We start from the raw sequence: 22,166 nt of genomic DNA, 5'->3' as shown, positions 1-22,166 counted from the left end.
CATGAATAAATGTCAAAAACATGGGGGAAGACAGCAAACTTCACGAAGATACAGAACATGTGGTATCATTTACATAAAAAATAAAAGATCCAAAACCAGTTTCTACACAGCTTATGGATACACACACATGGAGGGCAAAGGGACCCAAACAGTGGATAAAGGAGAAGTAATGGAGCTTCAACTGTAACGTTTTGTTTCTTTTAAAAAACCATCTTGCAACCCAGGACATACAGCAGAAGAAGGACATCTAGTAATAACAGGGCCATCTAGCAATAAAAGGGACTACTGGTGGTAAGGTGCCCGTCTCTCCACTTGACAAGCAATGAGTCTACCACTTGACCATGAATGATGTTTGACATAGAACTTAGGTAGAATCACCTTAGCAGGTTAAGAAACTCCACGCTTACTCCAGGATTTAAAGTTTGTTGCTACTGTTGGTTAAAGATAAATGATTACTAAATTTTTTCTGCACTCAATTAGATAGTTGTATTTTTTCTTTTATTTGTTAATGAGGTAAAGTATATTAATAACACATTTTGTTTGTTTGTTTGTTTGTTTGGTTTTTTTTTGCGGTACGCGGGCCTCTCACTGTCGTGGCCTCTCCCGTTGCAGAGCACAGGCTCCGGACGCGCAGGCGCAGCGGCCACGGCTCACGGGCCCAGCCGCTCCGCGGCACGTGGGATCTTCCCGGACCGGGGCACGAACCCGCGTCCCCTGCATCGGCAGGCGGATTCTCAACCACTGCGCCACCAGGGAAGCCCAATAACACATTTTTCTAAAGAAAACACATGCTTACATTCCTGGAATTAAATGCAACTACATCTTATGTCTGATTATATATATATATAAAATTGGATTTGGTTTGCCAGTCTTTTATCAAAGAATGTTACCTCTCACTTCACAGCTGAGATTGACCGGCAAATTTTACCATTCTGCCCCTACTGCTTTTGATTTGAAGGTTACTTTAAACATCAACCTACGTTGAAAAGGACTGACTGTTTTTTGTATTTTTTGGAAGACTTTGTATAAAATTGCAACTACCTGCTCTTTTAATTCTTGACAAAATTAGAGTATGAACATCGCAAGGGCGTCTAGTGTTCTCTTTGGAAGAAAAATCAAAAGCAGTGATACTATTTCTTTAACGGATGTAACGTTATTCAGGTTTCCTATTTCCTCAAGTTTAAAGTTTTATATATTTCCTAGGTAATTACCCATTTCATCTAAGCCTCAAATTTATTTACACAGAGCTCTTCATATTATTCTAATCACTGCTCTCTCTAGTTGCAGTTATTTCTCTTTTCTCACTCTTAACAATTTTTTTCTTGACCAGCTTCGCGTGTGTTAATCTCATTTGTCTCCTGAACAAAACTGAAGAATCCGCTTTCAGTTTTGTTGATCTTACCTGTGCTCTTTCGCTAACATCTTCAACTGGATGAATAGCTTTTACTAATTTTAAGCATTTCCTCTGTTATAGGATAAGCAGTGATAATCCAAGGTTCTCTCTCCAGGAAATTTAAATCCAATGAGTTTGGATGCAAAGTATTTTTCAGTCATTCAGTTCTAAGTATTTTCTAATTTCCAGTGTGATTTCCTCTTTGAGTCCTGAATTGTAAGTGCAGTTTTAAAAATTTCGAAGAGTTCAAATTTTTATAATGACCGTTTTTAATCACTGATTTGTTGGTTTGGGGCCTTGGATTCACAGGACATGAGGTGAACGGTAACCAATTCTCTAAATTGTCACTGAGACATCCTGTATGAGTTCTACAGTCATTTTTGGAAAATACTTAGGAACGTGAGTGCAGAGAGGAGCTTCAAGATGGCGGAGGAGTGAGACGCGGAGACCACCTTCCTCCCCACAAAAACCTCAGAAATACATCTACACGCGGAACTTCTCCTACAGAACACCCACCGAACGCTGGCAGAGGACCTCAGAGCTCCCAAAAGGCAAGAAACACCCCCACGTACCCGGGTAGGACAAAAGAAAAACGAAAAAACAGAGACAAAAGAGTAGGGACGGTCCCTGCACCAGGGGGAGGGAGCCGTGACGAAGGAAAGGTTCCCACACACTAGGAGCCCCTTCGCGGGCGGAGACTGCGGGTGGCGGAGGGGGAAGCTCCGGAGCCGCGGAGGAGAGCGCAGCCACAGGGTGCGGAGGGCACAGCGGAGAGATTCCCGCAGAGGATCAGTGCCGACCGGCGCTCACCTGCCCGAGAGGCTTGTCTGCTCACCCGCCGGCACGGGCGGGGCCGGGAGCTGGGGCTCGGGCTTCGGTCAGAAGCCGGGAGAGAACTGGGGTTGGCGGCGTGAACGCAGCCTGAAGGGGTTAGTGCGCCACGGCTAGCCGGGAGGGAGTCCGGGAAAAGGTCTGGAGCTGCCGAAGAGGCAAGAGACCATTGTCTCGGAGTGATCAAGAAGAGGGAATTAAGCGCGCCGCCTTAACGAGCTCCAGAAATGGGAGTGAGCCGCGCGGACCTCAGAGACGGGCATGAGACGCTCAGGCTGCTGCTGCCGCCACCAAGAGGCCTGTGTGCGAGCACAGGTCACTCTCCACACCGGCCCTCCCGGGAGCCTGTGCAGCCCTCCAATGCCAGCGTCCCGGGATCCAGGGACAACTTCCCCGGGAGAACGCGCGGCGCGCCTCGGGCTGGTGCAACGTCACGCCGGTCTCTGCCGCCGCGGTCTCGCCCCGCCCCCGTGCCCCTCCCTCCCCCCGCCTGAGTGAGCCGGAGCCCCCAAATCAGCTGCTCCTTTAACCCCGTCCTGTCTGGGTGGATAACAGACGCCCTCCGGTGACCTACACGCAGAGGCGGGTCCAAATCCAAAGCTGAGCCCCAGGAGCTGTGCGAACAAAGAAGAGAAAGGGAAATCTCTCCCAGCAGCCTCAGGAGCAGCGGATTAAAGCGCCGCAATCAACTTGATGTTCCTGCATCTGTGGAAAACCTGAATAGACAATGAATCATCCCAAAATTGAGGAGGTGGACTTTGGGAACAACTGTAAACTTGGGGTTTTCTTTCTGTATTTAACTTATTTCTGGTTTTATGTTTATCTTAGTTTAGTATTTAGAGTTTATTATCATTGGTAGATTTATTGATTTGGTGGCTTTTTAAAAAATAAATAGATATATATTTTTTTCTTCCTTTTTATTTTTGTGAGTGTGCCCATGTATGCTTCTTTGTGTGATTTTGTCTGTATAGCTTTGCTTTTACCATTTGTCCTAGGGTTCTCCCTGTCCGTTTTATTTGTCTTTTTTTTTTTTAGTATAGTTTTTAGCACTTGTTATCATTGGTAGATTTGTTTCTTGCTTTGGTTGCTCTCTTCTTCCTTTCTGTTTTTATGACTTTTCATTTTTTTATTTTTAATACTTTTAAAAATTTTAATAACTTCCTTCCTTCCCTCCTTCCTGACTTCCTTTCTTTTCTTCTAAGCCATATGGCTGACAGGGTCTTGGTGCTCTGGCCGGGTGTCAGGCCTGAGCCTCTGAGGTGGGAGAGCTGAGTTCAGGACATTGGTCCACCAGAGACCTCCCAGCTCCACGTAACATCAAATGGCAGAAATCTCCCAGAGATCTCCACCTCCACGCTAAGACCCAGCTCCACTCAACGACCAGCAAGCTACAGTGCTGGACACCCCATGGCAAACAACCAGTAAGACAGGAACAAAACCCCACCCATTAGCAGAGAGGCTGCCTAAAATCATAATAAGGTCAAGGACACCCCAAAACACACCACTGGACATGGTCCTGCCCACCAGAAAGACAAGATACAGCCTCACACACCAGAATACAAGCACCAGTCTGCTCCACCAGGAAGCCTACACAACCCACCAAACCAACCATAGCCACTGGAGGCAGACATCAAAAACAACAGGAACGATGGACCTGCAGCCTGTGAAAAGGAGACCCCAAACACAGTAAGTTAAGCAACATGAGAAGACAGAGAAACACACAGCAGATGAAGGAGCAAGGTAAAAACCCACCAGACCAAACAAATGAAGAGGAAATACACAGTCTACCTGAAAAAGAATTCAGAGTAATGATAGTAAAGATGATCCAAAGTTTTGGAAATAGGAGAAACTACAAGAAACGTTTAACAAGGACCTAGAAGAACAAAAGAGCAAACAAACGATGATGAACAACACCATAAATAAAATTAAAAATTATCTAGACAGAATCAATAGCAGAATAACTGAGGCAGAAGAATGGATAAGTGACCTGGAAGATAAAATAGTAGAAATAACTACCGCAGAGCAGAATAAAGAAAAAAGAATGAAAAGAACTGAGGACAGTCTCAGAGACTTCTGGGATAACATCAAACACACCAACATTCAAATTATAGGGGTTTCAGAAGAAGAGAAAAAGAAAGGGACTAAGAAAATATTTGAAGAGATTATAGTTGAAAACTTCCCTAACATGGGAAAGGAAATAGTTAATAAAGTCCAAGAAGTGAAAAGAGTCCCATACAGGATAAATCCAAGGAGAAACATGCCAAGACACATTAATCAAACTATCAAAAATTAAATAGAAAGAAAAAATATTAAAAGCAGCAAGGGAAAAACAACAAATAACATACAAGGAAATCCCCATAAGGTTAACAGCTGATCTTTCAGCAGAAACTCTGCAAGGCAGAAGTGAGTGGCAGGAAATATTTAAAGTGATGAAGGGGGAAAAACTACAACCAAGATTACTCTACCCAGCAAGGATCTCATTCAGATTCGACGGAGAAATTAAAACCTTTACAGACAAACAAAAGCTAAGAGAATTCAGCACCACCAAACCAGCTTTACAACAAATGCTAAAGGAACTTCTCTAGGCAGGAAACACAAGAGAAGAAAAAGACCTACAATAACAAACCAAAAACAACTAAGAAAATGGGAATAGGAACATACATATCAATAATTACCTTAAATGTAAATGGATAAAATGCTCTAACCAAAAGACACTGGCTGAATGGATACAAAAACAAGCCCCGTATATATGCTGTGTACAAGAGACCCACTTCAGACCTAGGGACACATACAGACAAAGTGAGGGGATGGAAAAAGATATTCCATGCAAATGGAAATCAAAAAGAAAGCTGCAGTAGCAATTCTCATATGAGACAAAATGACTTTAAAATAAAGACTATTACAAGAGACAAAGAAGGACACTACATAATGATCAAGGGATCAATCCAAGAAGAAGACATAACAATTGTAAATATTTATGCACCCAACAAAGGAGCACCTCAATACATAAGGCAAATGCTAACAGCCATAAAAGGGGAAATCAACAGTAACACAATCATAGTAGGGGAGTTTAACACCCCACTTTCAAAAATGGACAGATCATCGAAAATGAAAATAAATAAGGAAAAACAAGCTTTAAGTGATACAATACACCAGATAGATTTATTGATATTTATAGGACATTCCATCCAAAAACAACAGAATACACTTTCTTCTCAAATGCTCATGGAACATTCTCCAGGATAGATCATATCTTGGGTAACAAATCAAGCCTCCATAAATTTAAGAAAATTGAAATTGTATCAAGTATCTTTTCCAACCACAATGCTATGAGACTAGATATCAATTACAGGATAATATCTGTAAAAAATACAAACACATGGAGGCTAAACAATACACTACTAAATAACCAAGTGATCACTGAACAAACCAAAGAGGAAATCAAAATATACCCAGAAACAAATGACAACAAAAACACAACAACCCAAAACCTATGGGATGGGGCTTCCCTGGTGGCGCAGTGGTTGAGAGCCCGCCTGCCAATGCAGGGGACATGGGTTCGTGCCCCGGTCCGGGAAGATCCCGCATGCCGCGGAACGCTGGGCCCGTGAGCCATGGCCACTGAGCCTGTGCGTCCAGAGCCTGTGCTCCGCAACGGGAGAGGCCACAACAGTGAGAGGCCCACGTAACGAAAAAGCAAAACAAAACAAAACCTGTGGGATGCAGCAAAAGCAGTTCTAAGAGGGAAGTTTATAGCAATACAATCCTACCTCAAGAAACAAGAAACATCTCAAATAAACAACCTAACCTTACACCTAAAGCAATTGGAGAAAGAAGAACAAAACAACCCCCAAAGTTAGCAGAAGGAAAGAAATCATAAAGGTCAGATCACAAACAGATGAAAAAGAAATGAAGGAAAACAGTAGTAAAGTTCAATAAAACTACAAGCTGGTTCTCTGAGAAGCAAAATTGATAAACCTTCTCCAGACTCATCAAGAAAAAAAGGGAGAAGACTCAAATCAATAGAATTAGAAATGAAAAAGGAGAAGTAACAACTGACACTGCAGAAATACAAGGAATCATGAGAGACTACCACAAGCAACTATATGCCAATAAAATGGACAACCTGGAAGAAATGGACCAATTCTCAGAAAAGCACAATCTTCCGAGACTGAACCAGGAAGAAATAGAAAATATGAACAGACCAATCACAAGCACTGAAATTGAAACTGTGATTAAAAATCGTCCAGCAAACAAAAGCCCAGGACCAGATGGCTTCACAGGCAAAATTCTATCAAACATTTAGAGAAGAGCTAACACATAGCCTTCTCAAACTCTTCCAAAATATAGCAGGGAGAGGAACACTCCCAAACTCATTTATGAGGCCACCAACACCCTGATAACAAAACGAAACAAAGATGTCAAAAAGAAAGAAAATTACATACCAATATCACTGATGAACAAAGATGCAGAAATCCTCAACAAAATACTAGCCAACAGAATCCAACAGCACATTAAAAGGATTATACAACATGACCCAAGTGGGGTTTATCCCAGGAATGCAAGGATTCTTCAATATATGCAAATCAATCAATGTGAAAAACCACATTAAAAAACTGAAGGAGAAAAAACATATGATCATCTCAATGGATGCAGAAAATGCTTTTGACAAAATTCAACACCTATTTATGATAAAGAGCCTCCAGAAAGTAGGCAGAGAGGGAACTTACCTCAACATAATAAAAGCCATATATGACAAACCCACAGCCAACATCGTTCTCAATGGTGAAAAACTGAAAGCATTTCCTCTAAGATAAGGAACAACACAAGGCTGTCCACTCTCACCACTATTATTCAACATAGTTTTGGAAGTCCTAGCCACATCCATCAGAGAAGGAAAGGAAATAAAAGGAATACAAATCGGAAAAGAAGTAAAGCTGTCACTGTTTGCAGAGGACATACTATACATAGAGAATCCTAAAGATGCTACCAGAAAACTACTAGAGCTACTCAATGAATTTGGTGAAGTAGTAGGATACAAAATTAATGCACAGAAATCTCTTGCATTCCTATACAGTAACAATGAAGGAGAAATTAAGGAAACACTCCCATTTACCACTGCAACAAAAAGAATAAAATGCCTAGGAAAAAACCTACCTAAGGAGGTAAAAGACCTGTATGCAGAAAACTGTAAGACAGTGATGAAAGAAATTAAAGGTCATACAAACAGATAGATATACCATGTTCTTGGATTGGAAGAATCAACATTCTGAAAATGAATATACTACCCAACGCAATCTACAGTTCAATGCAATCCCTATCAAACTACCAATGGCATTTTTCACAGAAGTACAACAAAAAATTTCACAATTTTTGTATGGAAACACAAAAGAACCCAAATAGCCAAAGCAATCTTAAGAAAAATGGAGCTGGAGGAATCAGACTCCTGGACTTCAGACTATACTACAAAACTACAGTAATCAAGACAGTATGGTACTGGCACAAAAACACAAATATAGATCAATGGAACAGGATGGAAAGCCCAGAGATAAACCCACACACATATGGTCGCCTTATTTTTGATAAAGGAGGCAAGAATATACAATGGAGAAAAGACAGCCTCTTCAATAAGTGGTGCTGGGAAAACTGGACAGCTACATGTGAAAGAATGAAATCAGAACACTCCCTAACCATACACAAAAATAAACTCAAAACGGATTAAAGACCTAAATGTAAGGCCAGACACTATCAAACTCTTAAGAGGAAAACAGGCAGAACACTCTATGACAGAGATCACAGCAAGATCCATTCTGACCCACCTCCTAGAAAAATGTAAATAAACAAAAAAATAAACAAATGGGACCTAATGAAACTTAAAAGCTTTTGCACAGCAAAGGAAACCATAAACAAGACGAAAAGACAACCCACAGAATGAGACAAAGTATTTGCAAATGAAGCAACTGACAAACGATTAATCAAAATTTACAAGCAGCTCATGCAGCTCAATATCAAAAACACAAACAACCCAATCCAAAAATGGGCAGAAGACCTAAACAGATATTTCTCCAAAGAAGGTATACAGATTGCCAACAAACACACGAAAGGATGCTCAACATCACTAATCATTAGAGAAATGCAAATCAAAACTACAATGAGGTACCACCTCACATGGGTCAGAATGGCCATCATCAAAAAGTCTACAAACAATAAATGCTGGAGAGGGTGTGGAGAAAAGGGAACCCTCTTGCACTGTTGCTGGGAATGTAAATTGATACAGCCACTATGGAGAACAGTATGGAGGTTCCTTAAAAAATTAAAATTAGAACTACCATATGACCCAGCAATCCCACTCCTGGGCATATACCCTGAGAAAACCATAATTTTAAAAGAGTCATGTACCACATTGTTCATTGCAGCTCTATTTACAACAGCCAGGACATGGAAGCAACCTAAGTGTCCATCGACAGATGAATGGATAAAGAAGATGTGGCACATATATACAATGGAATATGACTCAGCCATAAAAAGAAACGAAATTGTGTTGTTTATAGTGAGGTGGATGGACCTAGAGTCTGTCATACAGAGTGAAGTAAGTCAAAAAGAGAAAAACAAATACTGTATGCTAACACATATATATGGAATTTTTAAAAAATGGTTCTGAAGAACCTAGGGGCAAGACAGGAATAAAGACACAGATGTAGAGAATGGACATGAGGACACGGGGAGGGGGAAGGGACGAATCTGGGAAAAAGTGAGAGAGTGGCATGGACACATATACACTACCAAATGTAAAATAGCTAGCTAGTGAGAAGCAGCCGCATAGCACATGGAGATCAGCTGGGTGCTTTGTGACCTCCTAGAGGGGTGGGATAGGGAGAGTGGGAGGGAGACGCAAGCGGGTGGGGATATGGGGATATATGTATATGTACAGCTTATTCACTTTGTTATAAAACAGAAACACACCACTGTAAAGCAATTATACTCCAATAAAGATGTTAAAAAAGAAAAAAGAATGTGAGCGCAGACAAATTTTGCATTTTTGTGGCACGCTCACATCTCTGTATGTGTGATTGTGTGTGTACCGTCAACAGCTGCTTTCTCATTAAACGGGGAGAAATGAGCAGTTGTGACCTACAGCCCATGGCACACAAAGGTTAAAATAGTTACCATCTCACCCTTCACCAATAAAGCTTGCGGACTCCTGCCCCTAGCTACCTGTACTTAGTCCCTTACACTATTCCTTCACGGCAACTGTCACAAAAAGAACTTAACTGTCTAAACAAGTCAATACTTCAGGGCTATTTACTCAGCTAAAATAGAAACTTGAGAGGGAAGAATATGCTGTCATTTATTGCTGTGTCTACAGTTCTAGCGATCTGCCTGGCCTATTAAAAGCACTCAAATATCTGTTGATTGAATATAAACTCTGAAGTTAAACATGTCTTTTTCTGTTTTCTTACACTCAGCATTCTTTTTCATGTGCTTTATACTTTATCATCATCTGTCAAGAGGAAAACTCTCTATTTTTAAAAGCAGCATTTCTAAATCTGTGTTGCTTATCACAAGAGTTACTCATCAAAAAAGAAATTCAGTGGTTAACAAAATATTCGGTAACATCCTCTGCCCGATTCGTCGTGCAATAAGTGTATTAAAGATTGCACAAAACTTGCTGTGGGGAAGCGTACTTAATTTTTTTTAACTCTATCACCCCAAAATTAGCCAAAGATCCCATTTCTCTCATAATGCTTGTTAACATTTCAAGAAACATTGTTTTAGAAGATGCAGCAATAGCAGACAATGGAACTCAAATGGGGTCAGTTTCTATCTGATCAGGGAGGGCAGGAGTCCAGAAACGCTCGGCAAAGGACCAGATAGTAAACAGTTGAGGATGTGTGGGCCATTTGTTCTGCGTTGCGATGACTCATCTTTGCCATCGTAGCACTAAAGCAGCCACTGACAATACATAAATGGCTGTATTCCAATAAAACTTTATTTACAAAAACAGGTGGTCAAATCCCTATGTTGTGTAACAGGAACTAACGGCGCTGTAGGTCAATTATACTTCAAAAACAAACTCATAGAAAAAGAGATCAGATTTGTGGGCACCAGAGTGGGAGCAGGAGAAGGGCAAATTTGATGACAGTGGTCAAAAGCTACAAACTTCCAGTTGTAAGATAAGTACACATTAGGGATGTAACGTACAACACGGTAAGTATAATTAACACTGCGGTACGTTATATATTAAACTTGTTCAGAGAGTAAATCCTGAGACTTCTCATCACAAGAAAAATATTTTTGCTATATAATTTCTATCTGTGAGATGATGTTCATTAAACATATTGTGGTAATCATTTCACAATGTACATAAGTCATTACGCTATGTACCTTAAATGTATACAGTGTTGTATGTCAATTACATCTCAAAACTAGGAGAAAAAAAAAAAACAAGTGGTGAGTTAGATTTGGCTCAATGGCGAGTCTGCTGACCCCTGCACGAAGGGACTGAAAATGACCTATACTGTGTGGTCCAGTATGGCGGCCACTAGCCACATATGGCCGTTTAAATTACTTAAAATTGATAGTTCCTTAACCAAGCTAGCGATGTTTCCAGTCATTAATAACCACTTAGAGCAAGTGACTATGGCAATGGACAGCAGAGAAAAACTTTTTCACTTCTCACTAACTACTTACAGAAAATGTTTTTCTTTTTTTTAAATATAATGATCATTTTATTTTACACTGTTTGAAAATTTAAGTGCTGGGTAATAAAGGGAGAAGAGTATCTGAATGAAACAATGTTATGGCCGAAGGAATAAGCCCAGATGGACTAAAACATTTTCCAGGAGGTTTATAATTTGAATTTAATATTAGATAGGAGAGAATTTGAATTTTGTGATAGTGACTTTCCCTATTCGTGAATATGACATACACTTCCATTATTTGAATATTCTTTAATGTCTTTTAATAGAGTTTGAGACATTTCCACTAGAGAGCTTGCACATCCTTCGTTAGACTGATTAAGAAATTTTTTTTTTTTTTTTTTTTTTGCGGTACGCGGGTCTGTCAGTGCTATGGCCTCTCCCGTTGAGAAGCACAGGCCCTGGATGTGCAGACTCAGTGGCCACGGCTCACGGGCCCAGCCGCTCTGCGGCACGTGGGATCTTCCCGGACCGGGGCACGAACCCGTGTCCCCTTCGTCGGCAGGCGGACTCTCAACCACTACGCCACCAGGGAAGCCCACAAATTTTTATTGGAATAAAACCTCTTTGCAACAGGAAAAAAAAAAAAAGACTAGATGGTTACACTGGGTGAAGGAGACACAGTGGTACGTTAATAAATCAAGCATTTCCCCACTGAAGGGGCTTCTCTGGTGGCACAGTGGTTAGTAATCCACCTGCCAATGCAGGGGAAATGGGTTCAAGCCCTGGTCCGGGAAGATCCCATGTGCCTCAGAGCAACTAAGTCCATGTGCCACAACTACTGAGTGTGCGCTCTGGAGCCCGCGAGCCACAACTACTGAGCCCGTGTGCCACAACTACTGAAGCCCGTGCACCTAGAGCCCATGCTCTGCAACAAGAGAATCCATGACAATGAGAAGCCCGTGCACCGCAATGAAGAGTAGCCCTGCTCGCCACAACTAGAGAAAGCCTGCACGCAGCAACGAAGACCCAATACAGCCAAAAATAAAAAACAAATAAATAAATAAATTTATTTTTAAAAAAACAAAAGAATTTCCCCACTGAAAGCAGAGCAGAGAGCTCATCTCTAAGAGAGAATACTCCTGTTCCTATTTATATAGTAAGCTTTGGTTTTTATGTGCCAAGGAATTCTTTCCTTCAACATGTTCTTAAATCATGCATTTTAAACTGTTCTCATGTTGAAAGATTTAAAAGAAAATGCTCATCCAAACAAAAGCAGAATCAGTGACACCTAGCATGGCACCAAGCTAGGAAAGGCAAAAACAATTAGCACAAATTGAAAACTCATCAGCATTTCAAGTTAAAAGCTGTGCAACCATCTAGTAATAATACATTTTTCTTTTTTTTTTTAGTTTATTTCTTTTATTTTTGGGGGGCTGCATTGGGTCTTTGTTGTTGCATCGGGCTTTCTCTAGTTGCGGCAAGTGGGGGCTACTCTTTGTTGCAGTGTGCGGGCTTCTCATTGCAGTGGCTTCTCTTGTTGCAGAGCACGGGCTCTAGGCATGTGGGCTTCAGTAGTTGCAGCTCACGGGCGCTAGAGCGCAGGCTCAGTAGTTGTGGCACACGGGCTTAGTTGCTCCGTGGCATGTGGGATCTTCCTGGACCAGGGCTCGAACCCATGTCCCCTGCATTGGTAGGCGGATTCTTAACCGCTGCACCACCAGGGAAGCCCTAAGAATTCATTCTGATATAATAGCTTCAAATTTAGAACACGTTAGGCGGATTCTTAACCACTGCGCAACCAGGGAAGCCCTAAGAATTCATTCTGATATAATAGCTTCAAATTTAGAACACGTTAAATATAATCTCAACTCAAGAGGATTTCAATTCCACAAACAATACCGAGAAAACATCCAAATTTCCAACATTTATATTACTTGTACACAAGTGTGGTAAGCTTTTTTAACTTGCAAACAAATTACACATAAGTTGTCAGAACTTATCTGGAGGACAAGGAGAGGTATGTGAATATATGTACTTGTGTGTATGTCCCTATGTGCATGAATAATTTCCATCCCAAAGGGTGTATCTCCCTTGACCTAGGATCCTTACTCCTAGGAATTTAAGAAAATAAACAGCATGAAACAAAATAAGATAGGTCCCCAAACATGACAGGTCCATCCGTCAATGTCCAACAAATAGAGTTAAATAAACCAGGGAAATATATACCATGGAATCTATGTCATTCTCTTAAAAGGGCTGTAGCTAAGTATTTATTGTTCTAGAGATGTAATTCCAGTTAAGAGGGAAGAAACACGCTAACAAGAGTATCTGTTGTATATAATTCCATTTTTAAATGGCTACATATATACTTACACACACACACGTGTGTGTGTATATATATATATAGTTGTATTGTTAGTGAATGAAGAGCCAAAACATAAATATTATATAAAATATATTTTATATAATAAAAATATTTTATTATATAAAATATATTTTATATATATTTTATGTTTTATATAATAAAACATATAACATAAGTTGTATATATTGATAAATATATATATTATATTTAGGTAGATACAGACATCTATATTTTAATAAATATATATATCTCTAAGGTAGATATAGATATAAAATATATGTCTCTATTTGCCCCAGAAAAAGTTCTTAGACTATTATCCAAATTTCTAATTGCAATTCTTTGTGTAGTAGAGTTCTAAGTAATTTTATTTTTCTTTTCTCTGATTTATATCAATTCTTTCTGCTTTAAATGGATTGAGTAATTTTTTAAGGGAGTAAATGAGGTTTAAAAAAATCTAAATTACCCTCAGAACAAAGCCAGATATCTGTGTTCCCGTTAGTCACATGAACAACATCCAAGGTTCTGTCCTAGATACATCTTGGACGTCATAGGAAACAAAACACCCCCAGGTGGACACAAGTTACCTTTTACAGGGACAAAAGTGTTTAGAAACCTGACCACAGAACAAACTTCACTGACGAAGGAATCTGACAGACTTGAGCCTCCCATGGAGTCACTGTTCCCTGACAGCACCCTGGCCGACTGTCACAGCAGAGCAGGTGGTTATCTCAGCCTAAGAACCGCCATCACTGTTGACAGGACACATTTTTCATGATGCACCGTCAGGCTACACCACGCAGTTAGGATTTTCTCCACCCGGGGAGCCAGCAGTGATAAGAGTCATTAGGCTCCCTGAAAACTCACGCCTGCTGCCTCTCGAAGCCCTGGATGCTTGCGAGGATGCTGTCAGCGCCAGAGGCAAACAAAGCCTGACGTTCCATGCGCAGGGATCGTCTATTACAAATAAACCCGCTGGATGGGAATCATTTTTTAAGTAGCTACCATTTTATGTTTAGTGAAAAACAAAAACAAAAGAAAGCCCTAGGAGTACCAGATTACAAAGAGTTTAGTAAATGGCAGTTCTGATTGACTCATTATTTCAAGACCATTGGTGACAAATATCTTTGACACTTTCACTTACACAGAGAAAATATTAATATTTTTCATTGGTAGAATTTATTTTAAAACTCATGGTTTATGATGCATTAATAGAAGAAGAAAGTTACTCCTTCACGTGCTCCTCCGAATAAGGAAAGATTAACTCACTACCCAGAGGTGTGTCAAAAACTTCAGCAGAACTCACAGAAATCTCTACACCGTTTTTCTCTCTACCCAATCCTTCGAGTCTACTCTGATCTGGCATTCATCTCCACATTGTCCCCCAGACAGCTCTTGAAAGGTCCCGACGACCTCCTCATCGCTAAAAGCAGTAACAGATTCTCAGATCTCATCTCACTGGACCCATAAAACGTCATGTAGTACAGCTGTCCCATCCCTCCTCCTTGAAAGACTTCCTTCCATTTAGTTCCCAGGAGACCAACCTCTCCCCTTTCTCTACCTACCTCAATGGCCACATCTTCTCGTCTCCTTTGCTGGCTCTCTTCTCCCGAACTTTTAAACACTGAAGTACACCCAGAGCTTAATTCTTAACCACTTCACTCTCTCTGATCAATCCTGGCAGGGGGGTTATCAAGTCTCAAAGCTTTAAACATGGTACACTGACTACTACTCCCAAGCGTCTCTCCATCCCAGACCTCTACCCTCAACTCCCAGATTTATCTATTCAACTGCCTGGGGATGTGTCATGACCATCTCAACCCTAAAACGTCCAAGAAGAGCCCTGATTCCCCCAACATATGATCCTCCTACCGTCTTCCTCATCTCAGAAGTGGCAACTCTATCTTTCCGGTTGCTCAGACCCTAACCCTTGGAGTCTTATCCTATCCCATCAGCTCTACAGAGAAAACACTACCCACCCAGAACCTCACCACCTCTCGCCACCGATCCTGCCGACACTCTGATCCAACCTTCCCCATCATCTGCTACCTGGATTCCTGCCACGGCTGGCTTCCGGGGTCTCGGCTTCTACCCCATATCCCCTTAATCCACACCTATCCCAACAGCGAGATACCCTCTTAAAAGGTCAATAAGATCATGTCTCTCTTCGCTCAGACTCCACCAATGACCACCCATCTCACTCAGCACAAAGGCCAAGTCTTAACAATGAGGTAACAAAGCTATGGGGTGAAGTCCCTGACATTTCTCTGACGCCCTGACCCACCATACATGACGCTCAAATACAGCGTCAGCCTTGGCGCCCTTGCTGAACCGTCATCCTGGGACACGGTTCCCCTGTAGGCTGATGGCATGATTTCCCATCCAAACCAGGTTACTCTGGGGAGTCAGAGGGGGCATTCTTAAAATTATGCCAAGACAACAGGTGTAAACTGATACCATCCCAGGTGAAGTGGGGTGCACTCCTATCCAGGTAACCTCACAGTACACTCCCTTCCTCCAACTCTGCTCACATGCCATCTTATTAGAGAGAATCCCCCCAACCATCAAACACAAAACAGGGTAACCTCTGCCCTCCTTGCTTTTCATGCCTCCCCATCCCGTTTTATATTCCTCAACAGCACTTACTACTAACACATAACCAAAAGAATTTTTTTTAAAGTCTCTCTGCCCTTTAAATATAGGTACTTTCAACTACTTACAATAGCCAAGACATGGAAGCAACCCAAACGTCCGTCGACAGATGAATGGATAAAGAAGATGTGGTACATATATACAGTGGAATATTACTCAGCCATAAAAAAGAATGAAACAGTGCCATTTGCAGCAACATGGATGGAGCTAGAAGTGATCATATTAAGTGAAGTAAGTCAGACAGACAGAGAAAGACAAGTATCATATGACATCATTTATATGTGAAATCTAAAATACGACACAAAGGAACTTATCTACGAAACAGAAGCAGACTCACAGACATAGAGGACAGACTTATGGTTGCCAACGGGGTGGGTCGGGAGGGATGGATTGGAATTTGGGCATTCTCAGATGCAAACTATCATAGAGAGAATGGATCAACAGCAAGGTCCTACTGTAGAGCATGGGGAACTCTAACGTCCTGTGATAAACCATAATGGAAAAGAATATGAAAAAGAATGTACATGTAGGGACTTCCCTGGTGGCGCACTGGTTAAGAATCCGCCTGTCAATGCAGGGGACACGGGTTCGAGCCCTGGTCCAGGAAGATCTCACATGCTGTGGAGCAACTAAGCCCGCACGCCACAACTACGGAGCCTGCGTGCCACAACTACTGAAGACCGCGCTCCACAACAAGAGAAGCCACGGCAATCAGAAGCCCGCACACAGCAACGAAGACCCAACGCAGCCATAAATAAATAATTTATTTTAAGGAGAATTTAATAAAAGTATATATATGTTAACTGAATCACTGTGCTGTACAGCAGAAATTAACAACATTGTAAATCAACTGTACTTCAATAAAATTATATTTTTAATGGAAATAAATAAATGTAAGTACTTTCAAGGGATTAAAGGAATTATTAATTGAACATGCCTAAAATTATCAGGAAAAAATTGCTCAAGGGACATTTCTAGTATACCACAATGTTACCACCTTCACGAGAAGATGTCGAGGAACAAATATAGTTATAAGGTGATCTTACCAAGTAGGTAAACATTCTCAGGAATTTATTATCAAGCTGCTAGGAAACAGAGAGAGAAACTTTCAATCAACTATTTTAGTATGAGACTTAAAGGCAGTGAAATTTTATTTTTTCAAGAGTTACCAGGAGGATGAAGAGAGCTAATTCCCAGAAAGGGCCTGGCACTCGTGAATAAGCACTCAACAGATGTGAGCATTTGTTTCTGGAGAGGCAGTTTCGTTCACTGCCTAAGATATGGGACCCACGTGTGCTGCAGTCAAAGTCACCTAACGCAAGCATTTCTAAACGCACCTTTTCAAAGTGTTCTCACCACACCGAAAAGGTCCTCAGCACAGAGCACGTAAACATCACCTCCTGTAGCAACAAATAATGGCACTGTGCCTGAGGGTATGAATATGTGCCTGTATTTAGGTATTTTAAACATATTTTAAGTAACTGAACATGGAGCCACCTGTCAGAGAAAAGATCAAATCAGGAAACTGGACTTTTAGGATTTACTGTACAGCACAGGGAACTACATTCAATGTCTTGTTATATAAGCCATAATGGAAAGTAATCTGAAAAACAGAAAGTGATTCAGATGTATATATAGATATCTATCTATCTATGTATCTATCTATCTCTATCTATCTCTCTATATTTCTCTACACAGGGACTCACAGACATAAAGAACATAGAAGAGAAACAGTCACTGTGACTTAAGAATTTATTGTGGGTCAAAGACTTTTCCAGGTACAGAAGGTGGGGTGGGAACCCAGCCAGGCAACCCAGCGCGGGCTCCCTTAACCATCATGCAATCCTGCATCACTTTAAAGCCCAATGACTGTCAGGTTCTTTGTCATGAGGACAACAATGGAAATAAAACAGTAAACTTCTGAGGTCCACAAGATGTCCACGGTCACCCTGCATGTCATTACGAAGTACCGTAAAGAACCTAGCGTATGTTAAAGGTCTAACTTGTAAAACATCAACCATATCCATGAGATCCTATAGCATTCTGTGTCCTCCTGATGCCCACTTCTTGCTTATAAATGAGTCAGCACTAGAAACTGTTTACTGATTGACTCTCAGCATCTATTTTCATCCTCTTCTTTTTTTTTTTTTTTATGTATCACAGGGACTGGAAAGCTAAAAACCACATTTCCCAGACTCCCTTATCAACAGGATTCTGGATGAATTCTAGCAACAAGGTACACTTGCTTAAGATTGCAAAGACAGAGGGATTCCTGTTCATACAGGGGAAGTTCTCCCACATTCTCTCACCCAGTCCCAGGTTCACAGGTGCAAGGCAGCTGGACCATCAGCTGTAATTTCCTCAAGTCCCCTGGGGAAGCAGAACAGAGTCCTGACCTTGGGAACAGAGCCACAGACATACGAACTTGAAGCCTACCTTGCTGACTTCTGCCCCTTCAGGATTATCCAATAATTTTGCAAGCACCTAACTTCCTGTTGTAACTTCCTCTATATTTAAAATTAGTTTCTGTACCAGTTACTGAATTAACATCTCTCAGCCTCAAACCTACCCCTCCATACTCCGCTTGTGATACAGGAGTGGGGATTCTACAAACTTCATTCCTGATTTGCCAGTGGGCTTCCCATAAGGCTCTGCCTTCTGGTCACATTTCCACCAGTGAGAATTAAATCTCACGGCCACACCCGGACCCAGGGATGCTGGGAAGTGTAGTCCCTGCCATACATGCCATTAATGAATTTTACATGATTACATTTTCATTCCATCACTGATTACACGTACTTATTTCATAAAACTTTGGGTTAAAGAATGACTATTTTGCTCGAATATATCCTTACCAATTCATCTTTCTTCTAATGGCTCATCAGAACTAGTTTTTTGTGTATTCTATAGGTTAACACGTTAAAAACAACTGCACTTTCCTCCAAATAAATTTCATAGTTAGTTCAATCATGTGTTTCTTAGAAAATGCTGGCAAAATTTTCTATATGTCTCCATCCATATTCATTTTAATTATTGCAGCACAAAAAACAAATGGTCCCCAAATGGCTTAGCCCTTTTTGTCTTTTACTAACAAGTATCAAAAGATGTCTAGCATTCAGTAGCCAGCAGGGGGACTTCCCTGGTGGCACAGTGGTTAAGAATCCACCTGCCAATGTAGGGGACACGGGTTTGAGCCCTGGTCCGGGAAGATCCCACATGCCATGGAGCAACTAAGCCCGTGCGCCACAACTACTGAGCCTGTGCTCTAGAGCCCGTGAGCCACAACTACTGAGCCTGTGTGCCACAACTCCTGAAGCCTGCGAACCCTAGCCCACACGCTGCAACTACTGAAGCCCGTACACCTAGAGCCCGTGCATCTAGAGCCCATGCTCCGCAACAAGAGAAGCCACAGCAATGAGAAGCCCACGCACCGCAATGAAGAGTAGCCCCCACTCGCCACAACTAGAGAAAGCCCGCGCAGCAACGAAGACCCAATGCAGCCCCCCCCCCAAAAAAAATAGCCAGCAGTATTATATGTTTTTTATAAACTGCTGATAAAATTGTATATTTTTATTCTCATACTCGGTATTCCTAGTTTTTAAAGTCTCACTAATTCATAGCTTCATTTTGCAACAGCTAATGTTTCAAGATACCATTATACATTTAGGGCAAGAATCATGATTAATGATAGTAGCCTTGGGGATAATACTGAAATTTGTTTAGCTTGTCAGATCTGATCACTGTTTTAATTCATCAAGCAGCCGAAGAAAACTTGAACTAGCAGCACGCGTGTCCAGCAAGGCCACGCCGTTGCAGCTTCTGCTTACCCTACTGTAATCTCAATACCTTTTTAAAAATCTCATCCTTTATTTATACAAATAAAAATATTCACTATAAATGTTACCAAACTATCATATTTCGAGTGAAATCTATAAACTTAAAATCCTGGCATATGGATTTCATGAAATAGATAATGCAAACCCAAGAAAAAAAGCATATTTGATTCTGCATATAGACACAATCCAACAGACTTAACTAGATAGTAGTAACTGTATTCCACTTTGCTTTGATTGTTTACAAAACAATCAAAGCAAAGTGGAATACAGTTACTACATTAACTGTTTAAGAAAATCCTAAAAGCTTCTGTGGAGATAACATTTTTCTGATTTTTTTTTTCTTCTGCCAATTATAGCTTAGAAAAACTATTGTCTGTATATACATAAAATAGCAGTGTTAATATAGGCCTTTATCACATATAGTGATCTAATTTAATATTCTCAAATTCATTTCTGCTGATCTTTTTTTTTTTTAACATCTTTATTGGAGTATAACTGCTTTACAATGGTGTGTTAGTTTCTGCTTTACAACAAAGTGAATCAGCTATATGTATACATATGTTCCCAAATCTCTTCCCTCTAGCGTCTCCCTCCAATACCTTTTTTTTTTAAAAAACAGAAATCTTTTCAAGCCAGCACCTTGTAAGAGTCAGTTTAACCAAAACTAAATATAGTCCGTAAACCCATTTAACCAGTAACACCAATGGCAAGATTTCACGACGAGCTTCAAGCAAATACAAGAGTGAGGGTCCCAGCGTCACCCCTTCTTATTTATGGGACCCCACGCCTCTTCCTCCTCCCCGACCCATCCCTGGTGAGCACGCCAAAAGCAGGACTGGGTGTGCTGGAGCCAAGCCACGTGCTGTCAGCAGTACTGTGATTTCACAGGAGGAAAAAAGAAAATGACATTTTCTACTGGTATCTTAACGTATCACCCACCCAGTGTCCCCCTGGGGTGCACTTCATCACCCGCCTTGCTTCCAAGACCACTGACCTCTGTATTACAGAGCTTAGATGTTATTTTGGTAACAGCTGAAACACTCAAAACAGGGATAAATCCTGAGCATTTACAAGCATTTGGGGTCCTAGCCTGGACCTACGTACAGGTCACCTGAAGGGGGTGGATGCCAGGTAATCGATGGTCTCTGAGGTGACCCCCTTAATTCCCTCGGACTTACACAGGAGATGAGGTAAGGAAGCCAGGTCCAGTGCTGCTGATTCGTGGCTCACTTCCTTGGTTCCTGTCCTGTCCGCTTCATCACCAGAGCCTCCCTCTACAAGTGTGACTAACCCTGTCATCTGCTCTGAGCACTGGTACTCAACTAGAAGGCACTGACTGCAAGTGTGGCCACGGGCGCCTGCCAGGAGCAAGCTCCTGTTACATGACCTGCAGGTGGTATCTCACTGTTGAGCTCCGATCTTCATGTCAAACCACCAAGCAGGTCACTGGCGACTCTCACATCAGCTCCCAACCAGGGCCTCAGCAGCAGCTTTAGGCCATGACGGGCTGGGTACACATCTGTACCATCCTCCGTGAGCTGGTGGCACCAGGATGTTCGGGAACTAAACGCCTGTGTAACCCTCTTACCACGTCAACGTCATCGACTCCTGACACTTGAATATCCTCTTTAGTGTGTGTACTACAAAGAAACTCCCACAGGTCTCCTTAGCAACCACCACCATGAGTTGAACATCACCCCTTGATGGAAATCCTGACAGGAAGTCAAACCAGATTAAAACTACCCCATTTTAAATGCACCATTCTAGGTGACTAAAATAAGGTGTTATCACAAAGCAATTTTCTGGGCTTACTATTTTTTCTATCAGTTTGGAATATTTACTGTACTTCTTAATGCATTTCTTAACATCCATGGTACCCCTTAATCAAGAATGTAAAGTCATCTACTTAGGAGTCTTAGGATTTGCCAAAGTGAGGAACATTCTTAGAATCAGGGAATGATAAGCATGTAAGTTTACAAATATTGCAACCATCAATATCATACGTTTTCCGAACCATAACTCTAACGCGGATGTGTATTATTCTCCAGACCGTGCAAATTCTTAATGTCCATTTTATCGGTACTGAGAGAGCATGCTTTCAACCACGCAGCTAGCCAGAAAGACTTTTTTACATACGGAGTGTGCGTCTCACAAAAAGCTTCTCTCCTTCCTCTAATATGACAGAAACTGTAGCTGTATCTGCAGAGAAAGTGAATTTCAATGATGCCCATAGCCTAAAAACCTACATCAATTCCTATATATCTGGTACCAGAGGTAGAGCTTACCATTTTGACGTTTTAAGAAATGACTTTATGACATCCGTTCAGAAATAAAAACAGAAAACACACTGAGTAGTTTTATAATTGTTTTTTTAAGTAAAATAAAAATAAAATAAAATCCTGATTATCAGTCATGGCAGAAACAAAGGGTCTTAACACAATTATAGCAAA

General features: G+C 41.2%; 1 protein-coding gene across 6 annotated transcripts in view; it reads right to left on the bottom strand.

Moving 5' to 3' along the window:
* The window catches only part of ATP8A2 (ATPase phospholipid transporting 8A2), a 516,648-nt gene that overhangs the window by 338,457 nt on the left and 156,025 nt on the right, over positions 1 to 22,166 (bottom strand). The window lies entirely within an intron of this gene.

This window comes from Kogia breviceps, chromosome 16 (assembly GCF_026419965.1).
Source record: "Kogia breviceps isolate mKogBre1 chromosome 16, mKogBre1 haplotype 1, whole genome shotgun sequence".
Lineage (NCBI taxonomy): Eukaryota > Metazoa > Chordata > Mammalia > Artiodactyla > Physeteridae > Kogia > Kogia breviceps.
The sequence above is the reverse complement of the archived record's forward strand: the minus strand, read 5'-3'. Positions and strand labels throughout refer to the sequence as shown.